The following is a 23,807-nucleotide window of genomic DNA, read 5'->3' as shown; positions in this document are numbered from 1 at the left end:
ATATTTCATAGGAGTATTTTTTTCAGTGCTCTGCCAAATTTCCCAATTTTTCCTTCAGAAACACTGAAAACCTCCAATACAGAGAAGCTTCTGCTAGAATAAATGTTTTTAGCCTCTAAGGCACCCCTGGACTCCTGTTTCATTTTGCTGCTACAGATGAACAGGGCTTCCCATCACTGGAGCAGTTACTCCCTTAGCTGAAGAGCTGGATTCAAGCCAGTTTTCCCTCCACAAAATTTTCCCATCAGTGAAGCATCCCAGCTACTATCTTCTAGCAATTTCATCATCTTTCTCTCTCCGCCCCACCCCCCAGAAGTGTGGTGCTTTCTTGCTGGAGGGAAGGCCCTTCCTGGTAAAGAATATCAGGTTGCTTGGGGAAATGGAGCAAGCAGATCTTTAAGAACTGGTTGGTGAGTCAGAAGGAACCCTTTTGTTGTTTGAAGATATTTTACTCTGATCTATAGATTGTATGCTTCTCTGCCCTAACTAGGTGAAAACGTATAGCACACTAAAATGACTTCCATGTGGCTGTTTTGCTCTAGCTCCTAAAGTGGAGTATTATTATTTGGAGCAATTTGTCCACATTCCAGTTTTCTCCCTGCATTGCTGTGATCTTTCTCCAGCCTGCTTTGCTACTGTTTTTGAGGAAAGAGAACTGTCAAAGGGGGGTCCTACACTGGTTAAACAGGGAGGTGCCAATTTTCAAACTTCCTGCTAGACTTGCCATTTTTCCGCTGGGGGCTGGGTTCGGATGTTCCATTGCCATTGTGATTGCCTCTGCATTTGCAGCAGCATGGAATATATGGTGGATAATTGGTGTGTGACAATGGCCCAGGGCTTTTTTTGAGCAGGAACACAGTTCTGGCTGGCTTGGCATCAGGGGGTGTGGCCTGTTTGGTGTAGTGGTTTGGTGTAGTGGTTAAGTGCGCAGACTCTTATCTGGGAGAACCGAGTTTGATTCCCCACTCCCCCACTTGTGCCTGCTGGAATGGCCTTGGGTCAGCCATAGCTATCACAGGAGTTGTCCTTGAAAAGGCAGCTTCTCGGAGAGCTCTCTCAGCCCCACCCACCTCAAAGGGTATCTGTTGTGGGGGGGGAAGACAGAGGAGATTGTAAGCCGCTCTGATTCAGAGAGAAGGGCAAGGTATAAATCTGCAGTCTTCTTCTTCTTCTCATATGCAAATAAGTTCCTGCTGGGGGGTTTTGCAGTGGCCTATGGATAACTCCCAGAGTCTGTCTGTCCTGGAGTATGGAGGCTCAGGCATGCAGGGTGCTACAGGATGGATCCCACAATGGTGGGATCAATGCTTACGGGAGGGGTCCTCGACATGGTGCACATGGGCACCGTGGAGCTGTCTGACACCTTTTGTGGTGCCCACCAAGTGCTTTTAGAAAGGAGGCAGAGCTAGATAGGGCTTTTGAGTAGCAGAGTGTAAAGTACTGGGGTCGACGCAGTAAGAGACCAGAGTCGGAGAGTGATTTCAGCAAGCTTTACTTCAGGAACACCAACACAGACTGAGCTCTATTCAAACCTCCCGCTCCTTTATACAATTCTTGCCCCCTTCTGATTGGACCTTAACTATGTACATGGATTGGCTATTTACAGAGGCCTAAGGGCCTATCAGGGTACAGTATGAGCCTAGATGTTGATTGGCTACTTATGTTTCAATCCTTCCCCTGATTGGGCACGCTTAGGCCTTCTCTGGAACCCTGGTGTGGAGTACAAGCTTGGCTTGTTCAGCTTCCCTCCAAAAGTAACAGTTCCCTCCAAAAGTAACAGTTCTCCATTTGAACCTAGGACACAACACCCCTCCCCCCATAGTTCCAGCTATCAGGTGACATAGTCCTGGAGATATGCCGGAGGGCGGCGGTCTCGTGTCGAGCGTCGGAGCTCCGAGGGAACTGGGCGTTCCGACTCGGTTGGTGGTTCCGCGGCTGCAGAGCTGGAGACATCTGGGACGGCGGCCCCGGGAGACCTGGGTTCAGCTGCGCGGTCGGGGGTCTCCTCCTGCTGGGCCGAAGCGGGCTCTACGGAACCCTGTTCTGTGTCAGGCTCACGGGGACTTACGTTGTCCGGATCTGGAGCCTCTGACCTTGGCTCCCCGGCAGGCAGGCGACCACGGAGTTGGTCAATGTGTCGCCTCAGGAGATGTCCACCCTCCAAGGTCACTGCATAGGAGACCGGTCCGGTGACGTGGTCCACCTTTCCAGGGAGCCAGGCGGGGCCTGTGGTGGCATAGTTCCGTGCCCACACTGTCTCACCTGGGTAGAACCCTCTGGGGGCTTTAAGGTGCTCCGGCGCCGGTCGCCTGTCTGGGGCTCGGTCAGGGTGCAGCTTGTCCAGCAGGGTGGTGATGCGGCGGCCCATGAGGAGTTCGGCTGGACTGCGACCTGTGGAGGCGGTGGGTGTGGTCCGGTAGGCCATTAGGAAACACGCCAAGTCTTTTGGCCAGTCTGAGGGGCCCAGACGGTTCAAGGCCTCCTTTGCCGTGCGCACCATCCGCTCTGCCTGGCCGTTGGTGGCTGGATGAAATGGGGCAGAGCGAATGTGCCTGATGAGGTTCCTGGCTAAGAAGTCCTGGAACACTGCGGACGTGAATGCTGTGCCGTTGTCGGTGACGATGGTCTCCGGCAACCCGTGGGTTGCAAAGATGGCCCTCAGAGCCGTGATGGTCGCCTGCGATGATGGCGAGGGCACCTGGACCACCTCCAACCACTTGGAGTATGAATCCACTAGTATGAGTAGAGTCCGCCCATGGAAGGGGCCAGCAAAGTCCATATGCAGTCTTGACCAGGGGGTTTTGGTGGATTCCCATGGTTGCACTGGGCCACGTGGGGGGTCAGGCCTTGACACCTGGCATGTCGGGCACCTTTTAACCCAAGCCTCAATTTCTGCATCGAGGCCGGGCCACCAGACATAGCTCCGTGCGAGAGCCTTCATGCGGACTATGCCCGGGTGTGCCTCGTGCAGGGCTCTAAGCACTTGGTCTTGCAAGGGTTTGGGGATGACGACTCTGTTGCCCCATAGTAGGCAGCCTTTGTGGGTGGATAGTTCGTCTTTCCGGGCTGCAAACAGAGTAAATTCCGGCCCAGTCGAGCCCTTGGGCCACTCCCTCCCCACCCAGTCCAAGACACGGGAGAGGACTGGATCACGAGCGGAGCGGGCAGCAACGTCGCAGGTGAGCAATGGCCTGTCCGGAAGCATGTCCATCAGTAGGATCTGATGAGCCGGGGCTGGATCGGGATCCACATCAGGCAAGGGCAAGCGGCTCAGGGCGTCAGCATGGCCCATTGCCTTGCCCGGGCAATGCACTAGGGTGTAAGTGTAGCCGGCTAGAAAAATGGACCAACGGAGGACCCGTGGGGACAACACCTGAGGGGTCTGCCGGTCTGATGCAAAGAGGCCCAAGAGGGGTTTGTGGTCCGTATAGAGGGTAAAGGGCCGGCCGTAGATGTAATCATGAATTTTTTTGACGCCGGCCACAACTGCCAACCCTTCTTTGTCGATTTGGGCGTAGTTCCGCTCCGCCGACGAGAGGGTCCGCGAGTAGTACGCGATAGGGACTTCGGTCCCATCAGGGAGTCGGTGGCCCAGAACTGCCCCCACGCCATAAGGGGATGCGTCGCATGCAAGGACCAAGGGCAGGGTCTCGTCGAAATGGGCAAGGACGGAGTTGGACATCAGGAGGCCCTTGATATCCTGGAAGGCTTTAGCGTGCTGGCGGCCCCACGCCCAGGGTCGGTTCTTGTCTAGAAGCCGGTGCAGGGGTTCGGCCACCGCTGCCTTGTGGGGGAGAAAAGCATGATAAAAGTTTAGGAGGCCAAGGAAGGCCTGGAGTTCTTGCTTGTTGGTGGGCGCTGGAGCATCTCTGATGGCACGCAGCTTGGCGTCGGAGGGGTGGACCCCCTGGGCATCGATGGAGAACCCCAGGAATTCCACCCGATCCACGCCCAGGAGGCACTTCTCCCGTTTGACCTTGAGGCCGGCTGTTTCAAAACGTTGTAGGACTCCTCTAAGGCGGGCGGCGAATTCTTCAGGCGAGGCTGCAGCGATCAGCACATCATCGAAGAATGGAGTGACTCCAGGAAGTCCTTTTAAAAGAGAGTCCATGAGTTCCTGGAACAACCCCGGAGCCACACTCACGCCAAATTGCAACCGCTTTACTCTAAAGGCCCCCCGGTGGGTCACAATTGTTTGGGCATTGGCCGTGGCCTCATCCACCGGCAGCTGTTGGTAAGCTTGGGCCAAGTCCAACTTGCCAAAAAATTTTGCGCCGGCTAGGGTGGCTAAAACGTGGCTGACGATGGGCACAGGGTATGCGTGGGCCTGAAGAGCCTTGTTGAGGGTGCACTTATAGTCTGCACAAATCCGCACTTCCCCACTGGGCTTGACTGGAGTCACGATGGGAGTTTCCCAGGTTGCGTGGGTGACAGGCTCTAGTATTCCCTGTGCAATCAGTTTATCCAGTTCCTCCTCAATTTTAGGCTTGAGCGCGAATGGAACTCACCGCGCTTTAAGCCTAATAGGCCGCACTGTGGGGTCGAGGTGTAGTGTAACTGGGGGACCTGTGTAGCAGCCCAAGGTGCCATCGAAAATGGCCGGGAACTCTTCGCAAACCTTGTTAAAGTCCACTCCGACAGTCTTATTGACCCCCCTGATCTCTATTCCCAGGGGCTTGAACCAGTCGAGACCCAAAAGGTTTGTAAGGTGGTTCTTGACCACTAGCACTTGTAGCTGGCCCTTGAACCCCTTGTATTGGACTGGGACCGGGCCCACTCCCAAGATAGGCACCTTATTCTTCTGGAAGTCCACTAAGGTAAACCCCGGGTCCCTGAGACGAGGCCTCAGCCTGGTGGGGATTTTAAAAAATGTCTCTGCCGCTATAATAGATGATGCTGACCCAGAGTCCACCTCCATTTGGCAGGGCACCCCCCCGATCCCTACATTGACCCGGATTTTGGAGGGCCTGACTGGCGAGGGTAGGTACTGTACCGGGTATGTGTGGGCGTGGAGAGCGTCGGTCTCGAAGTCTGGCTGGCCTTCGGAGTGCGCAGATCTTTGCGGGACGCGTGCTCGGGATGTGGATCTGCAGGCACAGGCGATTTGGCCTTCCTTGTTGCAGAGTCGACAGGTGGCATTCCGAAATCGGCAGGTCTTTCGCTCGTGCTGGCCCCCGCAACTTGCACATGCAGGTGGTATCTTGTGTCTCATGCCCTGTGGGGCATGGGTGGTCTTCCTATCACATTAGATACAGTAAGTCAGACTGAGGCTCCGCGCCTGTCTTCGGATTTACTGCTGGACCACTTCGACCCACTCAGCCTGGAAGAAGTTGATGGAATTCTCTCCGCTGCTCGCCCAACAACATGTGATCTGGACCCTTGCCCCTCCTGGCTGATTAAATCTTGCCAGAGGGAGCTTAGATGTCCTCTACGGGACATCATAAATAGATCCCTCTTAGAGGGGCGTTTTCCAACGCCTCTGAAAGAGGCCTTGGTCCGCCCCCTCTTGAAAAAATCAACAGCAGACCCGGCCGAATTGGCGAACTATCGACCGGTGTCTAACTTACCATTTTTAGGTAAAATCATCGAGAGGGCAGTGGCGTTGCAGCTACAGAGATTTCTAGATGACGCTTCTGTCCTAGACCCGTGCCAGTCTGGCTTCCGACCGGGCCACGGGACGGAGACGGTCTTGGTCGCCTTGGCAGATGACCTCCAACGGCAACTGGATCGAGGCGGTGTAGCAGTGCTGATGTTATTAGATCTGTCGGCTGCATTTGATACGGTCGACCATCGGCTACTGATCCACCGCCTCGCCGACATTGGGGTTAAGGGGTCTGCTTTACAATGGCTCTCCTCTTTCCTCATTGGTCGGGGACAAAGGGTGGCGATCGGGGGTGAACGATCCCAGAGGCGCACACTAGATTGTGGGGTGCCTCAGGGAGCAGTCCTCTCCCCGATGTTATTTAACATCTATATGCGCCCCCTTGCCCAGATTGCCAGGAGGTTTGGGCTGGGCTGCCACCAATATGCGGATGACACCCAGCTCTATCTGCTAATGGACGGCCGGCCCGCCTCCCCCCCGGAAGACCTGGATCGGGCGTTACAGGCTATCGCAACGTGGCTTAGACTGAGTGGGCTGAAGCTGAATCCGGCAAAGACAGAGGTTCTCTGTGTGGGTCGCGGCACTCCAGGGGGGGAAATATCCCTCCCGACCTTCGATGGTGTGCAGCTAAAGGCGGCGCAGCAGGTGAAGAGTCTGGGTGTTTTACTGGAGCCTTCATTATCAACGGAGGCCCAGATAACAGCCACTGCCAAGTCAGCTTTCTTCCATCTGAGGCGGGCAAAGCAGTTGGCCCCTTTCCTGGAGCGTCGGGACCTAGCAACGGTGATCCATGCGACGGTCACCTCACGATTGGACTACTGTAACGCCCTCTACATGGGGCTGCCTCTGTGCCGGACCCGGAAGTTACAGCTAGTGCAGAACGCGGCGGCCAGGCTGTTACTTGGTCTCCCAAGATGGGAACATGTGCGGCCGGGGCTACGCGAACTGCACTGGCTACCGATTGTATACCGGGTCCAGTACAAAGTGCTGGTTATCACCTTTAAAGCCCTATATGGCCGAGGACCAGCCTACCTGAAGGACCGTCTCTCCCCGTATGAACCCCAGAGAGCACTGAGGTCAGTAGGAAAGAACAGACTGACTACCCCTGGGCCAAGACAAATTAAATTACAGAATACTCGCTCTCGGGCCTTTTCGGCCGCAGCCCCACATCTCTGGAACCAACTCCCAGAGGAGGTGCGGGCCCTGCGGAACCTTGATCAGTTCCGCAGGGCCTGCAAGACCACCCTTTTTAAATTAGCTTATGAATAACTGAAAATCCGCCATCAGCATCAACTAGAAGAATGTCAAGGATAGCGTCATAAAATGTTTTAGTTAATTGTTTTAATTCAGGCTTTTAAGGTTAGTTTAATGTTAATTTAATGTTTTTAATGTAACTGTTTTACTGTTGGTGCACCATTGGTCACCGTATTGTTAGCCGCCCTGAGCCTGCTTCGGCGGGGGAGGGCGGGGTACAAATAAAATTTATTATTATTATTATTATTATTATTATTATTATTATTATTATTATTATTATTATTATTATTATTATTATTATTATTCCTTCCTGCTGAACGATAGCCGGTTTGTAGAGCTTTGTCCTCGTCTGAGTCCTCTGTAGATGGTTCAGGGTTGATCTGGTGTGCCGCAGCCTGTCTTGTCAGCCGTGGCTCTGCTGATCTGCCCTTCTCCCAGCTGGTGGCCACATCGATTGCCTTTGTTAGGTCACACTCGGAGAGGGACAGGAGTTTCTGTACTAGTTTTTCGTCCCTCAAGCCCCATACAAACTGGTCGAGAAGAGCTTCGTTGAGGTCTGCGAAACTGCATCGGCTTGCCACCCGGCGCAGGCTTGTCAAGAACGCCATCGTGGTTTCGCCTGCCTTCTGTGTCCTTTGTCGGAAGTCCCAGTGCCGGGTGAGCTTGGTTGGCTGGGGCTGGAAATACTTCTCCAGAGCGCTGATGATGTCGTCCACCGGCGTCTCTGAGAGCTTCCTGGGTTGGAGAAGAGCCCTGGCTAAGTCCACGGTCTCTGTGCCACACGTACTGATAAGCAGAGCTCTCTGCATGGTAGTCTCTGTAATCTTCCGGAAGGTCAGGTATGACTGGAAGCCTTCGACCCACGAGTCCCACAGCTTGGGGCGATCGATGCTAAAGGGCTGTAGGAGGTTGGCTGGAGCCTCCATTCTTGGCAGCGTGTCTGGGCAGCTTGCGAGCTGGGGTGTGCGCAGAGCGGAGGTGCGGACCCAGATGGCTTGGATTTAGCCACCTTTCCGTGTTCCTGGTTCTGTTGCTGGTTCTTACTGGCATCCCATCCTCGTCGCCAGTGTAAAGTACTGGGGTCGACGCAGTAAGAGACCAGAGTCGGAGAGTGATTTCAGCAAGCTTTACTTCAGGAACACCAACACAGACTGAGCTCTATTCAAACCTCCCGCTCCTTTATACAATTCTTGCCCCCTTCTGATTGGACCTTAACTATGTACATGGATTGGCTATTTACAGAGGCCTAAGGGCCTATCAGGGTACAGTATGAGCCTAGATGTTGATTGGCTACTTATGTTTCAATCCTTCCCCTGATTGGGCACGCTTAGGCCTTCTCTGGAACCCTGGTGTGGAGTACAAGCTTGGCTTGTTCAGCTTCCCTCCAAAAGTAACAGTTCCCTCCAAAAGTAACAGTTCTCCATTTGAACCTAGGACACAACACAGAGCTTCTGGTTGACTGTGGAGAGTAAGAAACATCTTGTTAAACAGAACTGGGTTATCAACCTCCAAGTGGGGTCTGGAGATCTCTTTATATTATAGTGATCTCCAGAAAATGGAGATCAGTTCCCCTCGGAAAAATGGCTAGTTTGGAGGGTGGACTTTGTGGCATTGTGCCCTGATGAGGTTCCCCTCTCCCCAAACTCCACCCTCCACAGGGCCTACCCCCAAAATCTCCAAGTATTCTCCAACCCAGAACTGGCAACCCTAAACAGAAGAGTTCCTATTACACAGTTGTATATAACTTCTAGCTTCTTGACATTTTGTGATTAGCTCCACCTTCTGTGACAGCATTTCGTAGCTACGCCCACCACCCTGTGTCAGAATTTCAAAGGTCCCCGGGCCACAGGCTCAAAAAGGTTGGGGAATCCTGGGCATGTTTAGTCAGGAAGGAAACCTTAATAGCTGTGAGCCAGCTGGCAGGCACAGAGATATGCAGAAAGACATGGAAACCAGAATTTTACAGGCGTTTAGAAGGCACTTTGAGAGACATAATCAACATGGAGTCCAGACAAAGCTCTAAATGTGATTAGGAAGCATTTATAACCAGGGTAGGTCAAGAAGATCCAGTAATTTGCCTGCAGGGTGAAGCCAAGCAGCAACCGGGGTGGATAATCTTGAACAAAGCAGGAGTCAATTCGCACCTTTAAGACCAACCAAGTTTTATTTAGAATGTAAGCTTTTGTGTGCTCTCTAAGTACACTTCATCAGACGAGGGGATCAGGTATTGTTTTCCTCAAGACCTTAGAACTGGTTCACAAATGTCAAAGAATGTGGATCCCTGAGGACAGTAGAACTAGGATTGCCAGTCCCCAGGTGGGAGCAAATGATCCCCCAATTTTCCACGCTCCTTCCTGCCGCTGGCGGCTAGCTGGTGGAAGAAACCTTGCACCAAAACAACAATGTCCCTGACACAATGATGTTATGCGGAAGTGATGTCATCACAACAGCAACATCACTCTAGTCTGACAGCAAAACTCTATGGTTTGAGGGCAAATTTACCATTGAGTTTTGCCCTCGAACTAGTACGTCCTGCTAGATGTTAGCAATGTCACATGGCAGTGTTGCTGATTGGGGGCAGAGCTCTGTCCCCCTCCTGGAAGGCTCCCTCCCACCCCCTGCTGGCAGAACTTGAGTACCTGGCAACTCTAGGTCGAACAGACTGTACCACTTGAGAAGGCAAATGGTACAGTCCAGCTTGAAATGTTCCTTTGCATTTAAAAAAAACACCTTATATGCAAGTAGAGAATTAGTGCTGAAGGAAGAAATGTTCTATCCCTTTTCTTTGCTTCCTGTGCTTCTTACTATTTGCCGGGGATATTTAAAAAACAAATTGGGCACCATTTGAAAGCATGATCTGAACTCCAACCCGTGTATCTTTGCTGTCTTGTTGCTGGCTCATTTGCCTGCATGGGTGAACATGCTTTAGTGGCTGGCCCCACCATGAGGCAGCAAAACATAGAAGTCATTCAGTTCTGGCTTTTCCCAGCAGTAGACATCTTCCTGCTATCTTGGCTTAACACTTGCCAAGTAATGGGGTACATGCAGGGTAAATACAGATTTCCCCAATAAGGCAAACACCAAGTAGGGTTGCCAGTCCTCAGTTGGGGGCAGGGGGTCCTGTGGTTTGGAGCCCCCCCCCCCATTTCAGGGATGGGGTTTGAATGTCTGTTGGGCATTCCATTATACCCTGTGGAGACTGGTTCCCATGCGGTATAATGGGGAATTGTTCTGTGGATATTTGGAGCTCTGGGGGAGGCGAGCTGTTTTTTGAGACACCAAATTTTCAGCATAGCATCTGGTGCCTCTCCTAAAAAAAATACCTCAAGTTTCAAAAAGATTGGGCCATGGGGCCCAATTCTATGAGCCCCAAAGAAGGAGCCTCTATCCTTCATTATTTCCAATGAAGGAAAGGCATTTAAAAGGAGCACAGTCCCTTCGGAGTTCAATCGTGCTTCTCACAACCTCGCTCCTGGCTCCACCCCCAGTGTCTCCTGGCTCCACCTCCAAAGTCCCCAGATATTTCCTGAGTTGGACCTGGCAACCCTACTCCTGAGGCCATTTCTGGGTAGAAAATTTTTGAGGGGAAGGCATGAGCATCCTCTCCCTGAGTACAATGGTCTCTGTCTGAATTGGGCCCCATGCACCCAACCATCCCTCTGGGAACTCACAAGTTAGAGGTCTAATTGCCATTGAGGTAGACCCGGACGTGCTGCAAGGAATTTCTAATGTGTAGTTAGGCTGTTGCCTGGAAGTGGAACAGGATAAAGTCCTGGGCACTGGACATACAATGATATCCATTCATCCTTCTGGTCAATGACAGCCAAAAGAAACCCTCCATCATAAGATAATTTCTTTGATATATCTGTCAGAGTTGATTCTAGATTATATAATAATCAATTTATACATGAAATTATATTGCTATATACTAAAAAGACAACATCTACCTCTTAAAAACAATAGGATATCTGGCAGAAACTAAGGCAGGCAATATTAGCCAGTCAAAAAGCCAAGGTTTTGGATGTGCATAGGGGGGAGGAGGGCAGGACAGGCAGGGCCTTTTCAAATCCCCTGTGACTTCAATATTGTGAAATTTGCTACTGACAGCCCTTTGAAGCCCAAGTGATGCATTTAAGGAAGTAATGGGAGTTTTTTTTAAAAAAAAAATTAAAGGCATTTAAGGATCTTTATTTTTAGTGTATTGTTTTTAGTAATATCTTAATGCCCTCATTGTTAAGGAAAATGGTTTATTGGATTTGAATATGGTATTTTAATGGGATAGTTAATATTGCAATCATTTTGGCTGTATGGCTTTTAGACTGAATAGCTGTATTAGATTGTTTAAAGCCTCCTTGGGCATTTTTTAATAAGGGAGAAAAATCAACTAAACTAATAATCCATCTTGCTTCCAGGGCCAAAGGGCAGGAATTCTGCACAATTTTGCAATAGCCCAGTAGCTCTTTTTTATTAAACACTGCTTTTTCATTGTGAGTTTAGCGGGGGGGGGGGGAGGCAACTAAGATGTGAGGAGAAAACGACAGATTTATAACACAAGTGAACTTTTTTAACCCTTCTGCCCCAGATTCCTAGAATTTTGGATCACCCAAAAAACCGATTTAGGATAGACAAAGGAATCTATTTCTTACTTAATTGATACATGGGATTCATTGTCATGAAATGTGATGGTGGCTTTTAAAGGGTAGGCAACAAACGCATAGAGATCATGAAATCCACTCATAGCTGTTGGCTAGGTTGGCCAGCTCTAGATTGGGAAATACTCGGACATTTGGGGGATAGAGCCTGGGGGGGAAGGACCACTGCATGGCATAAGGCCATAGATCCCACCCTCCAAAGCAGCCTTTTTTCCCAGGGGGAACGGATCTTTGTAGTCTGGAAATCAGTCATGAAAGCAAGAGAACTCCAGGCACCACCTGGTGGTTGGCAACCATACTGGTTGGCCATGATGGCTAAATGACACTTCTGGGTTAAAAGTTACTTGTATGAGAGGGCTGGTTGCTTCTTGCTCAGCTTGTGAGCGTCTCACACATCGGGCTGGCCACCGAGGGAAACAAGATTCCAAGCTGGAGGGATCTTGAGTCTGATTCAGCAGAGCTTTTACATCCATATGTGTTTGGCTCCACCCTTTCTTTCTCCCCATTACACCCTCCCATTTCATTTTCCCATCAGATTGCTTTCCCAGCCCGGTTCTGCTATTGGAAAACAGAGTTGCTTTCTTGGCCTGAATGCTTCATTGCTTTTTGAAATCTTGAGCCCTGTCTATACTGAGGACAATAAATCAAAATCCATCCCAGGCCCTCTCTTCCTTCCTCAGCCAATGTGCTCCAGAGAGAGAAAGAGAAAGAAGAGGCAGCCCTTGTCTCCCCCCCCCCCCCCGAGATTATGAAGTTCTTTCATTTTCCTTTGCAGACTTTGAAGCCAATGAGCTGCTGCATCTGTTTCTAGAGTCTCCCTTTCAAACACCCCAAAACAAAGGTGCCAGAACTGGGGACTCTGCTTTACAGAGCTGGGCTGTGAAAGCAGGCTGTCAGTCGACACACATTAAGGTGCCAAAAAGAAAATGGCTATACAGATGAAATGTCGTGCGGTGCTTAGTTCGGGCTTAGGGTTACCAATCCCCAGTTCGGGGCAGGAGATCCCTTAGTTTGGAGGCCCTCCCCCCACTTCACAGTTATCAGAAGGGGGGGAAATGACTGCTGAGCACTCCATTATACCCTGTGGAGACTGGTTCCCATAGGGTATAATGGAGAATTGATCCATGGGTATCTGGGGCTCAGGGGGGCTGGGGTTTAAAGTAGAGGCACCAAATTTTTAGCATGGTACCTGGTGCCTCTCCTAACCCCCCCCCCCCCCCGCTCCAACATTTCAAAAATACTGGACCAGGGGGTCCAATTTTGTGAACCCCAAAAGAAGGTGCCCCCATCCTTTATTATTTCTGATGGAAGGAAGACATTTAAAAGGAGCATGGCCAAAACTCCTTTTGGAGTTCAATTGTGCTTGTCACACCCTTGCTCCTGGGTTTACCCCCAAAGTCTCCTGACTCCACCCCCAAAGTCCTCAGATATTTCCTGAGTTGGATCTGGCAACCCAAGTTGGTCTAGGAGTTAGGAGTGGTTCAGAACTCCAGTCTACCATGGAAGCTTGTTGGGTGATCTTGGGCCAGTCATATATTCTTAGGCTAACCTACCCCATGGGGTTATTGTGAGGATAAAATGAAGAGAAGACAACAATATAAGCCATTTGGGTCCCCATTGGAGAGAAAGGTGGAGCTTAAATGAACTAAACAGGCATGTGTTCTACAAGCTCCCTTCTGTTGCTCTAGTCTATTGGTACATCCAGCATAGCATCATGCTCCCCCACCCCCCGCCATAAGCGGTAGCTGTCCAAGGATAGAGGCCTCCCCCAGTCGGACTGAGATCATTTTAACAGGAGATTCCAGTTACTGAACTTGGGAGTTTATCACTGAGCTGTTTTAATTCTAAACTGCTGCATTAAAATACCAGTCACCTATCCTATCCTTCTTTACTGAATAACTCTAAGAGCTTTAAAGCAATACTCAGTGTGCAAATGTTCGACCTGTTTCTTTGGTGAATGTAGATGCTAGGATATTAACTGCTATTCTTGCTAACAGATTTCAAAAGGTTGTTAAAACTTTGGTACATGTAGGATTTATGTGAGAGGAGTACTAGAGAGTGTTGCCCTCTTTGTCTGGAACCTCTGGCTTGTGTCATTAGACAAAATAATAATATTCATGGCTTTGTACATAGCTCTTTGGAATTCAAAATTATTCTTCTTGCATGTGATCGTTTATTATTTATTTTGGAACCTCAGTCTTCCATTCCAGCATTAATGAATATGATTAATTCCTTTAAAGACTTGTCTGGATATTTGATTAACTGAGCAAAATCTGAGTTGATGCGCCTGGGAGACACTATATCATTGTGCATATTTCCTGTGGGCATTTTCAGTGGTGTCCAGATGTCATTACTTATCTTGGAATATTAGTTCCTAGAAATATTATGCATATGATTATGTTAAATTTTAACAACTGCTGACATATCTTTGGATTTAGATAGATGGCCAACTTTAACCTTGCCTTTGTGGAGCAGAGTAAATACACTCAAAATGAATATTACACCTATTATTAATGTTTTATGCAGGGCTTTTTTGAGCAGGAATGCACAGGAATGCAGTTCTGGCTGCCTTGGTGTCCGGGGGTGTGGCCTAATATGCAAATGAGTTCCCACTGAGCTTTCTCTGCAAAAAGCCCTGTGTGAAACAATGGTGCTGTAAGGGGGTGTGGCCTAATATGCAAATGAGTTCCTGGTTTTATGTACCATTTCTTTCTATGTACCTTGCTGATATATTCATAAAATTAATTAATGCTTTGTTTTGGAAATGTTTGTTGGGTTCAGGTTTCTTTAAAGAGGATGCAACTTCCACTCAGGGAAGAAGGGTTTGGTTTCCCTGTTCTTCGTTTATGTATTGTCAGCCATGCTTGTTAACTTGTACCAATGACTGGGATCGATGCTTGCAGATGGACTATGTGTCGTGAGCTCTTTTGGAGGCTTCTTGTCTGGTGTCCCTAATGTATTAGGGATGCATTTAGGGTCTACTTATTAGAGTGGATCCCATTACAGTTTCAGCAACTAGAGAAGAATGGTGCATCATGTCACAACTTGGGGATTCTGTTCCCTCTAAGCTGTGTGCTTGAGCGGCTGCTCATTAACAGGGAAGCCCCATTCAGCAGCAATCTGGAGCTGGGCAGGATCTTGCACTGCCCATTGCCCATTTTAGGATTACAGCATTTATGTTGTGCTCAGGATGTGAACTGCTCTGCTCAGTAAGGAAAAAATTAGAGGGAACAATATCAATTTGATCAATTTTCATATTATAAATTAATATTATGGCCCAATCCAGACCTAAAAATTGGGAAGATTTTTTTTTATATGGAAGGCTTGGTCTACCAGGGGGATTGGTTTACTGGACCAATTGATAGACTATGATAATAAGTTTTTATCATTTTATTAGCTTACATCTCAATATGACTTGTCAACTTGCAACATCTATTGATATCTAAATATGCCCCTGTGGTGTTAAGTGTATCAGAGTTGCCTTTGCTCCTGCAAAATCTTAACTTGAATCAATGCAGAAAATGAAGCATACAATATTTGTCTATAAATATTTATGTCCAGGGCTTTTGTTGTAGAAAAAGCCCAGCAGGGACTCATTTGCAAATTAGGCCACACCTCCTGGCACCAAGCCAGCCGGAACTGCGTTCCTGTTTTTTAAAAAAGTCCTGTTTATGTCAATTAATAAATTGCGTTCCTGCTCAAAAATAAACTGTGTTCCTGCTCAAAAAAAGCCCTGTCTATGTCAATTAATAAATGTGATATGCAGAGTCCAAGAATAAATGGATTAAGGAGCTGTATTGCCCTGTTCTGCCAAAGCAACCAAATATGGCCTTAAAGTTTATAACTGCTCTCTCCGTGGAACTTAAGTTGCAACTTATTCAGCAAAATATTTGGTTTAGGATATACAGGATACCACAGCAAATCTGGACTGAGTAAAGTGTCTAACTATTGGAGTTGTAACTCACAGGACACATCCCTTAAACCAGGGGTGTCAAACTCATATGCCATGAGGGCCAGATCTGACATAAATGAGACCTTGTCAGGATGGGCCATGTCAGGCCGGGCCACGCGTGTTTCTATTTAAGATTAGGTAGCAGAGATATAAACTTTATAAAGGACTCAGACAAACACAATTAAAGATTTTTTTAAAAAAAATTAAAATAAAACATTAGCACTCAGTCTTAAAGGCGCTCTATTTGTATCACTCCTATGGGATCCAGGGAACTGGGCAAAGGAAGCTCTGGCTCTTTCCTTCTTTCCACAGGGGACCAGGAAGGGGAGGAGCCCCAGCCAATAGAGAGAAGAGAGGGTTGGCTCAGTAGCTCCGCTGTGCAATTGAGAGAGCCTGGAAAAGCAAGCTCTGTCTCCCCACCTTCCTCCCCAAGGGAGGAGCCTCAGCCAATGGAGAAAATAGAGGCTTTGCTCTGTAGCTCCTGTGCAATTGAGCAAGCCTTGCAAAGCAAGCTGTGATGCAGAAGGAAGCAAAAGAGAGGGAGAAGGAAGCAGATGACAGCCAATTTCTTGTGAGCCTGGTAGGAGCCCTCCAGGGGCCAGATTTGGCTCCCAAGCCGTATGTTTGACACCCCTGCCTTAAAAATATGCTTTGGGTGTGTCCAATTATTTGGGTTACTTGGGATGAAGTTATTATTCATATTAATGTTGTATTAGAATGTTCATTGATTTTTTTAGAGTACTTGCGTACTCTTAAACTGTCTGTGTCAAGCATGCGGGTTCAATGACGAGTCAAAGTTGATACAAAGACTACGTTTATCGATAAACCGATACTTTGGTAACAGGTTCTTGAGAGTAATGCTGAATACACATGGATACAATACTTTTAAGACCTACTTCAAAGGGATTCCAAGGGATGGGGTTGCGGGGTAGCATTCACACATAAATATCATAAATGTCTACATTCCCATAGTGTTATCAGGACCGTGTCCTTGCTTTCCCCAGATGTCTCTTACTCCCTTACAGGAATGTATGGGAAGGTGCTGATTACTTGGTTTCAGTTCTCACTACTTCTAATTATGAGCCATAAAGCAAGGAGGGGGGAAGGGAAAGAATAACAAGCTAGCAAAGTTGGATCCTCCATGATACTTCACAGACCAGGTTAGGCAGGACCCCTAAACAATCAATTATCAATGGAATTTCACCATGCTTAACAAACTGCCCCCCTTAAAATCAGCCTCAGGGTTTCTGAGGAAATGCTCTGTGAAATTTGTTTACCAAATCAGGGGCTAACACATCTTTTTCTGCTACCCATTCATTTTCACTGGCTTGGAAATGTTTCCACTTAATCAAATAATACAAAATCCCACGTTTCATCTTTGAATCTAATATGTCTTGTACTTCATGATGACTCTGATTCCCAATCTGGATAGGTTGTGGAGCTGGTGGTCGAGGGTGCCAAGAAGACCCACCCGGATCTCTTCACCAAAGACTGCAATGAAAGACAGGGTGTATTTTACTAAACATCTTGGGCAACTCCAATTCTACAATCACTTTATTAATCACCCTCTTGATCTTAAAAGGGCCCAAGAATCTATACACCAACTTCTTGGAGGGTTGATTTAGTGGGAAGTTCTTTGTCGACACAAGTACCGAATCTCCCACTTTAAAATCCCAAGAGGGTACATGGGATTTGTCATACTGTTTTTTGTACGCCTCCTTAGCGGCTTCCAAATTCTCTTGAATTCCCTTCCAGCTGTTCCCTAACTTTCCCCACCATTGTTCGCATGAGGTGGGGTCGTGGGGTTGCTCTTCTTTTGGCAGCAACGGAAGAGGCTTCCCCTCATACCCATTTACAATCTGAAATGGGGAAGCCTTGGTTGAACTGTGCATACTGTTATTGTAACCATACTCAGCAAACAGCAAGAGATCCACCCAGTTAGACAGTTGGTGATTCACATAGCACCGTAAATACTGTTCTAACAGCGCGTTCACGCATTCCGTCTGTCTGGGGGTGGTAGGCTGAGCTCAACCCTTGTTCTATGCCTGATAATTTGCAGAACTCCCGCCAGAAGTTGGCAACGAACTGTGGCCCCCTGTCGCTAATGATCTTATCAGGGAACGAGTGTAGTTTCACAACGTGATGGAAAAACAGATAAGCTAGTTTCTTAGCTGTTGGCAGTTGCGCACAGGGAATGAAATGTGCTTGTTTGGAAAAGGTGTCCACTACTACCGGGATTACGGTTTTACCCTGCGAGACTGGTAGTTCGACTATGAAATCCATTGACACCACAGACCAAGGACGTGTGGCTGTCTCTAGAGGTTTTAACAGCCCGGGGGGCTTCCCTCCCCTTCTTTTTGCCATTAAGCAAAAAGGGCAGGAAGCAACGAACTCAGAAACGTCCTTTTTCATGGAAAGCCACCAAAACTGTCTGTTAATTAGATGCAATGTCTTCACATATCCAAAGTGGCCAGCTAATTTGTTAGAATGGCAGAATTGCAAAACTTCGGGCCGTAGGCTCTTAGGGACGTACAGTTTGTCACCCTTATACCAAAACCCATCCTCCCCTTTCTGTACTTCCTCCGGTCTGTCTTCTCCCTCTTGTTCAGTTTCCATGGCCAGGCACTCTCCCCCCCACTTATTGGCCTGCAGATTCCGCCGTGTTTAGGATGGGGTGGTTACCATGGCGTCCACTTGAGAGGGAGGGATTAAAGAGTCTATAACCTCCTCCTTTTGACTGTTATGTTGAGGAAGGCACGAGAGGGCGTCCGCCAAAAAGTTTTTCGTCCCAGGGATGTGCCTCAGCACAAAGTCAAATTTAGAGGAAAAACCTCGCCCACATGATCTGCTTTTCACTGAGTTTGCGCTGGCCGGTGAGCGCCTCCAAATTTTTGTGATCGGTCCAGATCTCAAACGGAACCTTAGAGCCTTCTAGCCATGATCTCCGGGTCTTTAGAGCATAAGTCACAGCAAAAGCCTCCTTATCCCAGAACGACCAATTCCTCTGCTCTTGGAAGAACTTTTTAGAAATATAGGCACAGGGCTTTAGCCTCCCCTCCTCATCTTTTTGCATGAGGATGGCTCCAACGGCGACATCGGAGGCGTCACATTGCACAATGAAAGGCTTCAGCTCATTAGGGTGGGTTAAAACGGGTTCACTAGTGAACAATCATTTAAGCTTGGTGAACGCCTCTTCGCACCTCTGTATCCAATTCAATTTCGCCCCTGGTTTTTTGGCGTCAGGACCCTTTCCCCTGGTTTTTAGCAACTCCATGAGGGGCAACATAATTTGGGCGAACCCCGGTATGAAGGTTTGGTAAAAATTGGCAAACCCAAAGAATGATTGGAACTGTCTACGTGTCCTCAGGGGAGCCCAATCCAGTACCGCTTGAACCTTGCTTGGGTCCATGGCTAGCCCTTGCGCTGATACCTGGAAGCCCAAATAGTCTAGTTCAGTCTTATGGAATTCACACTTTGACAATTTAGCATACAGCTGGTGCTTCAATAAGTTGCTAAGAACCTCCCTCACTAATTTCACATGCGATTTGAGATCTTGTGAGTAGATGATTATGTCATCCAGGTACACCACCACCCCCTTGAAGAAATATTCTCTCAACACCTCATTGATAAAGTTCATGAACACTCCCGGCGCCCCTTGCAACCCAGATGGCATCACTAGGTGCTCAAATTGTCCCATGGGTGTGTTGACCGCCATTTTCCATTCATCCCCCTCTTTGATGCACACTCTAAAATATGCATCCCTCAAGTCCAATTTGGTAAAAACCTTCTCCTCCGACACCGTACTGAGCAAGTCCTTGATGAGGGGGATTGGGTAGGTATTGGAGGTGGAGATCCCATTAATCCCCCCAAAATCAGTACAAAGTCTGAGCGAGCCATCTTTCTTTTTCCTAAAAAGAACTGGGGCTGCATGGGGGGCTGTGGCAGGTCGGGTGAAACCTCGCTTCAAGTTCTTATCGAGGAACTTCCACAATTCCACCTTTTTCCGCTCACCCCATTGAGTACAGTTTTGCCTTAGGTAAGGTCTGCCCCAGGATCAGTTCGATGGCGCAGTCCGTGTCCCTATGGGGCGGTAGCTCATCGGCCCCCTGTTCGCTGAACACCCCCCTCAAGTCTCTATAAGCTTTAGGGATTGCCTGGCCCTCCTCTATCGTCAAGCAGACCTTCTTATTTCAGGGCGGTGGACTGGGACCCCACTCTTTAGTCCAGTGGTGGGCTGTGCATCTCGGGTCATTGAATTCTATTGTTTGATCCCCCCACCAAATGTCTGGCTCATGCTTGGCCAACCAACCTACTCCCAAAACCACATCGTACATCATAGGAGGAGGAGGGAGCAATTACAAAGGCCTCCTGGTCCCAGTGGTCTTTAATGCCCACCGGCACTAACTGAGTCTCTAACACACAGGATTCCCCTCTCATCACTGACCCATCCATCTGTTCAAACTGGATGGGGTGCGGCAAAGCCCTCGTGGGGAGCCCTAATGCATCCACCAGTTTAGGGGTGATTATGTCTCTGGTGCAGCCCGAGTCAATCAGGGCTTTCACTTGCACGAACCTCTTGAGTTTGCTGTTCAGCAATATTACTGGTACAAAATACAGGGACCCCGTTACTCGTACCCTGAGCGGTGCCGGTTCCCCTGCTGGCTGGCACCATTTAGATCAGGTCGTCCTCGTTTCCCGACAGCTCGTCGGCCCAGGACATCTCGCTCAGCTCGTCTGTAACAATGGTGTTGTCGTCCACCATCGAGCTCGCAGCCGCGCTGCTCTTCGCCGCTTCCTTAGGGTGGCCGGTCTGCTTCTTCGGAGCTGGAGTGCTTCGAAGAAGCTTCCAAGACTGCTTCTTCGGAGTCTTGGAAGCGCTCGAAGGTGGTCAAGAGGAGTTCAGACAGCTGCTAGCCAGGTGGTTCGTATCCCCACACCTGAAGCACTTGTGGGGCCCCGTGGCCTTCCCGCTGGCTCCCCCCCCCCAGGGCTTCTTTGCCTCCGCCTTCCCTCCAGATTTCAGGTCGCGACCTGACTTACTGCTCTGGTGTTGGCGTTGCATGGCCATTCTCTTCATGTCCGTCTCCACCTCCCCTGCCAGTTGGATCCATGCCACCAGGGTAGTTGGTCTGGCCTGCTGCAGGGTGCGATCCAAAATGCTCGCGTTCAGCCTGCGGGTGAAGTGCTCAATCTTCATCAGCTCCACCCCCTCACCTTAGCCGCGTTGGTACGGAACTCGGCCGCGTACTCTCAAATTGTCTTGGAGCCCTGCTGCATGTCCCTCAGACTGGCCAGGGCACGGGTTTCCTGCAGCGGGTCCTCGTACTGGGCCAGCAGAGCTTGTAGGAAGGTGGCTACAAAGTCCAGCTCTGGGCTCATGGCTTCGTACAGGCTTACATACCACCTCTTCGCAGCTCCCTTCAGTTTCGACCCCAGGTAGTCCACACGACTGAATTCATCAGGGAAGGTGTTCCCCCAGTAGTGCATGTAGCTATTCGCTTGGATCATGAAATACTCCACCTCTTCGGGATCCCCATCGAAGGTAGCATCCAGCTCTCTCCCACGTCCCCCTTCTCACGGAGCTGGGGGTGCCGCCAGTTGTGGTGGTGGGGGTGCGGTCGGAGGTCTAGCCGCAGGTGGTTGTGGGGCTCTTCTCGGGCTGGTCGTTCCCAGGACTCGGTCGATTTGCCTGTTGAACTCCCCGGCCATCATGGTGGTCATTGCCTGCATCTCATCCTGCAATCCCTTGGCGACCTCCTCGACCTCCTTGCGGATCGTCGCTTGGAACTCACGAGCCATCTCATCTTCCCCCTCTCTCAGGCCCGGTGCTTCGGGGTTCTCAAGTCCCGCACCCAGAGGGGGGTAGGCCTCCTCACCGATCACCGCCGTGGCTCCCTCTTCTTCTCTGGGTCCGGGGTTCTCACCCACTTCGTTGGCTATCTTCGCCTTGCGCATGTGCCTGGTTAGGATGGCTTCTCGGCGTACCGGGGCCTCGTCCATCGTGGTGGTGGATGTACATGGTTGCCACTGCTGTGGGGTGACCAGTAGTTGTTGGATGTGGAGCGGGGAACTTGGTCCAGCCACTCTCCGGGCATCCAGCACGTGCCACAGTGGGGTTGGTGCTCTCGACCCTTCTTCAGGTTCGGGAAGTTCACTGCTTACTGGAATCCTTTCAGCCATTCAGCTATAAAGTTGCCAGGGTGGTTAAACTTTTTGAAGATTACTCTCAAAATGTCAAGCATGCGGGTTCAATGACGAGTTGAAGTTGATACAAAGACTACGTTTATTGATAGACCGATACTTTGGTAACAGGTTCTTGAGAGTAATGCTGAATACATATGGATACAATACTTTTAAGACCTACTTCAAAGGGATTCCAAGGGATGGGGTTGCGGGGTAGCATTCACACATAAATATCATAAATGTCTACATTCCCATAGTGTTATCAGGACCGTGTCCTTGCTTTCCCCAGATGTCTCTTACTCCCTTACAGGAATGTATGGGAAGGTGCTGATTACTTGGTTTCAGTTCTCACTACTTCTAATTATGAGCCATAAAGCGAGGAGGGGGGAAGGGAAAGAATAACAAGCTAGCAAAGTTGGATCCTCCATGATACTTCACAGACCAGGTTAGGCAGGACCCCTAAACAATCAATTATCAATGGAATTTCACCATGCTTGACAGTCTGGCCATCTCTTAGAGGCTAACCAATGGATGACAGAAATGTCCTCTCCGTGCCCTTGTTACAGCTAAAGGAGTTGTATGACAACATAAAAAAAAATAAATGCCCATCTCCAGTAAATCAATGATTTGAGGATTTTAGAACTTTATTAATGTTTGGATGGCATACAGATTACAATTATGTAGGAACTTCTTTTTAGATATTTGGAAAACTTTTGTAGAAACTTATTGTAGATCTGCCACCACTGTTATATTTTTATCTCTACTTTCTGTACATCTTTTTTTTCTTTATTTATTCAATTTATTTACTGATTTTGAGTTTTTACCCCATTTTTTTTCTGTGTTTTTAAAAAGAAACTAGGGGGAAATGCTTTGAAGCAAAATAGCACCAACTACTGGCAAGTGAGGGAGTTGCCCTGCAATACACCCATTATTTTCAGTGTTGTTGAATTAGTTGCCTAAACAGTTCTGGTTTTTTTCCAGAGGGGTTTTTTAAATTCTAGAGTTGCTGGTGAGAATTTAATGAAGTGTTAATAGCTCTCTAGGTGATACTAAGTGGCTGCAGATAGGCCTTAATGTGTGTTGTGCTAACTTACATAGCACAGAAAGGAACAAAAGGTAATTCCTTTGAGTTGCATATGTTCTAACTTTTTGGGGAGGGGAGAGGAGCTGAGCTCCTACCACCTTGACTGGCTGCGCAGGGAGGGAAATCAAACATGAGTGTGCTGACCTTGCTCCACACCTTTGCATAATTTCCAAGCTGTCTACACAGTGTGAGTGTGCAGAGGAAGTGACCACGTGTATAGCTTTTCCCTGTAATAAATGATGTTCAGAAAACAGTCACTGATAATGAGAAGGGGGTTATACATGGAATTTCCATGGTCCTTTCCAGGATCTTCCATGTGTGTAGCACAATGACATCAACCAGAAGTGAAATCATCACGTTGACATCGCCAATGTTGGGAGCAACACTCTATTTTTTTGGCAAAACTGTATGATTTATGGCTGGTTTTACCATAGAGTTTTGTCAAACAACTACAGCATTGCCATGCAACGTCGGTATCATGATGGTGTCACTTCTGGGTGACACCATCACATTGGGCGTTTTCGCACTCACCTTCAAGTGGTGCGACCACCCTCCTCACGCCGGCGGATCTGCAGGGATTTCGCACCAGAAGCGCCGGCGCACCCAAAAGAGCCGGCGACTTCCGTCGCGAAACCAGCTCAAACGGAAACCGCCAAGAAGCAGGAAAACGTTTGAGCTGGTTTCGCGACGGAAGTCGCCGGCTCTTTTGGGTGCGCCGGCGCTTCTGGTGCGAAATCCCTGCAGATCCGCCGGCGTGAGGAGGGTGGTCGCACCACTTGAAGGTGAGTGCGAAAACGCCCATTGTCTTTTGAGCCAGTTGGGAGCGGGATTTCCCCTGTTGGCCAACTGGCTGGCAGCAGGGAAGTGCCCCACAAAAGCAAGGGTTCCCCTGCCCCTGACGACGAATTGGCAACCCTACAATTTTCCCTCCCCATACCCAATATCGCATTAGAGGATGTGCAGGTGAATGAACCCTTGAAGGTATGGCTGATACTGTTTAGTCCTCTAATAGTTTACTAGTATGGATATGAGGAAAGGGTTGTAGCAGGGTCTAGTTCAGGGGTAGCCAAACTTGCTTAA

At 48.9% G+C, this 23,807-nt stretch overlaps 1 protein-coding gene across 1 annotated transcript in view; it reads left to right on the top strand.

Annotated features, from left to right (window-relative positions):
• The first annotated feature begins 352 nt into the window (after window positions 1–352).
• Window positions 353–23,807, top strand: part of DLGAP3 (DLG associated protein 3) — a 136,445-nt gene continuing 112,990 nt past the window's right edge. Inside the window, exon 1 of the mRNA XM_060258081.1 lies at window positions 353–410. The gene's annotated coding sequence lies outside the window, so the exon portion shown is untranslated. The remainder of the gene's footprint in view (window positions 411–23,807) is intronic.

This window comes from Heteronotia binoei, chromosome 17 (genome assembly GCF_032191835.1).
Source record: "Heteronotia binoei isolate CCM8104 ecotype False Entrance Well chromosome 17, APGP_CSIRO_Hbin_v1, whole genome shotgun sequence".
Taxonomy (NCBI): domain Eukaryota; kingdom Metazoa; phylum Chordata; class Lepidosauria; order Squamata; family Gekkonidae; genus Heteronotia; species Heteronotia binoei.
Note: the sequence above shows the minus strand (reverse complement) of the source record. Positions and strands in the feature narration are given on the sequence as shown.